Source organism: Hibiscus syriacus, unplaced genomic scaffold (assembly GCF_006381635.1).
Source record: "Hibiscus syriacus cultivar Baekdansim isolate YM2019G1 unplaced genomic scaffold, ASM638163v2 tig00111655_pilon, whole genome shotgun sequence".
Classification (NCBI taxonomy): domain Eukaryota; kingdom Viridiplantae; phylum Streptophyta; class Magnoliopsida; order Malvales; family Malvaceae; genus Hibiscus; species Hibiscus syriacus.
In genome coordinates, this window is record NW_024063148.1 from 4,945 (window position 1) to 8,394 (window position 3,450).

At 35.9% G+C, this 3,450-nt stretch overlaps 1 long non-coding RNA gene across 1 annotated transcript; it reads left to right on the top strand.

Moving 5' to 3' along the window:
* The first annotated feature begins 2,512 nt into the window (after positions 1-2,512).
* Positions 2,513-3,248, top strand: LOC120166979. Its single transcript, XR_005519992.1, has 4 exons — positions 2,513-2,527; positions 2,677-2,757; positions 2,835-2,978; positions 3,123-3,248. It is a non-coding gene; the product is annotated as an uncharacterized LOC120166979 (long non-coding RNA).
* Positions 3,249-3,450: the final 202 nt, after the last annotated feature.

Genomic DNA, 3,450 nt, shown 5'->3' on the forward strand with positions numbered 1-3,450 from the left:
CGAAAATCGTTGCCTCAACAGAGATTAATATAGTCAAATCTTGTGAAAAACATAGGGTGCAAGAGGATGGGAAAGGAAATCCAAGCAAAAGGGCTCCCATGGATGTAATCCGAGACTGGCCCATAGGTTTAAGAATGAATTAGGTAGATACAACCCTAAAGCACCTCAAACACCTATATCAGATTTCCTGAGGGCAAGTGGGGCTTTGGATAGTTTAGAGAGCCTGACGAATACTACGAAAATCATAGCTACAATATGCGTTCAAAACCAGGCCAAAACTATCATCACCAAGGAGAATAGTTTTTATCTAAACTTGGGCCCAATTTCCAACCAGGGAAGAAAAGCTGATGGATAACAAGGAAGTGGAATTTTACCAAGAAGTTGTTGAGGAGGTAGTAGATATTTATGCATATGAGGGTTCGTCCAAAGGATCCTTGATAAGAGAAATAATCAAGAAATGGGAGCAAGTGAGGGTAAAAACCTAATCCAATTAGACACTCGCCATTCTAAGAGAAATAGGGCATTCTGACTGAACAAGTGAAGGTCGTGCTCCACCACAGTCGCACTTTATGTTTGCAGCATCTTGTTTGAACTTGTTTTTTTTTGGACTTTCTCATCTTTCTTTTTGTAAGGATATTTAAATGTATCTATTCTACTTTAAAGAAAGTAAGTATTAAATCAAACTTGCAACTTGAAATTCTTTGAATATCAACTGAATTAAAAACTCTTTAAATGATTAGAGTTATAAATCTTTGACAAAGTGAAAAGATTGAAAACTGATAAAACAAGGGACCATGGACCATACCCCAGAAAATACACTCGAACACCATACCCTTCTCTTGTTAGAACCAAGCTAGCCTTCTCTCTCAAGAGGAAATAATTAAGGGCTTGACATTCAAGTATGTAATGATGTGGGCAAAATAGGGCATCTTGCACATAAGATCGTAAAGTTGATTGGTTTCTAATTTTGTTGATGACGTTCAATGATGATCATATCTTCACAGATGTAATAATCAAGTAGGTGAATCTAGTTTAGGTCAATTGCTTAGAAATTGAACTCTAAATATGATATTTTTTTACTTTCAACAACACACCTAGACTATAACAGGTTCTTCTTGACAAACTTAAGAAATTGAATTCGTATACCCATAATGTAATTATATATGTATACAATAAAGCTTGAGCTATCCCTCTAGAGCAATTGGTTAACACACCGACTTTATAGATAAGATTCAACTAGCCCGATAAAGGCGATTATAATATATATATATACGCAAACACACACACACACACTAAAGCTGAATTCAGCTAACCAAACAATAGCAAATTAAATCAAATTTATCTAAATAAGGAGTTTCGGTAAAGATGGACTAAGGGAGTTAAGGAACACCCGTTATAGTCAATTTTATACGAGTACTCAGGAATTTTATTTTTAGACCGATATTTCTGCGCTGTCTTTGTTAGAGGAGTCTACAAAGCTTGAACAAATGAAAGATCTTAGAGAACTGAAATGAAAGTGTTCCAAAAAGTCTAGAATTGAATATGCTAGTTGCTTTATTTTGTCTGTATCTACTTAATATGCCAAGCCAAGAAAAAAGGACATGCCACAAGGTTCACATGGGCATATAAACAAATGAGGATGTTTCAATGGCTGAAACCTTAGAAAATAAGAAAGCCAACCCATTAATTTTGATACTTGTCAAAGAGCTTCTCCGAAAGCATTAAAAGTTGTTGATTCTTTTGATATTCTGTGAACTCATGTTTATTATTTGATTCAATTATTAGCCTGAATTAAGGGGTAATACTTTAAAAAATTCTTATATTCTTTGATTTCTAAAATAAAAGAAAGAAGAAAAACATTTTATGTATAGTCAAGCAAAAAGAACAGTCATGCAATATAAAAACCAAAGAGTATTCATCATCAGCATTTTATGTATTAAGCATCTCTTCATGCATGCCTTTCTCTCATTTTGTCTGCTCAGTCAGTTGTCTTTTTTAACACCAAAAATACCTCTATTCATCCCCCTTTGTTTCTCTCTTTCAAACTTCAAGACAAACAGTAATTATATAAGATGAAGCAGCCCCCCTTTATCTGTATTTCACGCCAAATTTTTATACCGTCTCCCATGAAACACTCTTTTCTAATCAACCCAACCATGTTTACTCTTTTCTCCACTGACATTTCATTTTCTTCTCTCTTTTTGTTGTTGTTATACAAGTTAGTATGTAAAACATACTAAAAAATATGAAAAAAAAGACAAAGAACAAAAGAAATTGAACAGGCGGCACATTTTGCTCCTCAGCGCCTTGTTGCGCTTCATTGAAATCGCCTCACCTAGACCCAATTAGGCGCTTCACCCTCGCCTTGCCTTAGCGCCTAGGCGCGCCTCAGCTACGCCTTTTTAAACACTGGCATGAATGATGGTTTCTTTAACGAAACTAATGTTTAAGCTGTCTCTCTTTGCAGGAAATGTACTACTCATCAAAAAGGCAGCAGTTTCTAATTGATCAAGGTTATAGCTTTAAGGTATATCATTTAATACTTTGTCTACTCCGTTGTAATACAAACTAAGCATATGCTACTTGTGAAAATGGCTAATTTGTAGCGCTGCTGTACTTGTGTGTGAACTGGCAAAATTTAAAAGCAAGTACTTGTATGGTGAATATTTCCGACAGGTGATAACAAGCTTGCCTCCTGACGCTGGTGATGACTTGAGTTATTACTATCGTGAAGAGCAGTTGGCTCTTCTAGGAAAGGTGCTTGTTTTCCTCATAAATATTAAAACTTGAGAGATTTCCAAAACTTGTACTCACTGAAAAATTTTACAAATCAGGTCTTGACTGCCGGTGACGACGCAGTTGGTTTGGAGCAGTTATAAGAAGACAGAGATGATAATAGCCATTCATAAAGCTCGTCGCTCTGTGGGATCCATGAGTACAATGTCGGGGGCAAATGGAATGGTCTACATGGAATACAGGTATAAATAATGTCTCCATTTCTTTTTCGTGCTGGCCTGTAAGCCGAGTAAAGAGAAAAGCCCGTATTCTGTGGTCTATTATAAGCCTTTTAACAATCATATCAAACTATTAAACGTACTTATATCAATGTTTTCCATTTGCAGCACTGGAAAACATAAGCTTGGGCATGGCCAGAAGAGTAAGCCAAAGGACCCGTCCAAGAGGTATCATCTGTTTAAGAAACGCTTTGGTTGAGTTGAAAACCAAACCATACAGTCATGCTGTGGTCGAGATGAAATCGAGAAGACAAGTATTACCAAACCGTACAGTCATGCTGTGGTTGAGATGAAATCGAGAAGACAAGTATTTATTTTTGACAAATAAAAAACTTGCAAGTATAGAATTCCTATTATTATGTCTTCAGGCACGTCTTTCTACTGCCCAAAACATATGAGCTTTGTTGTTTCCGAAATTTCTACATTTTGTATAATT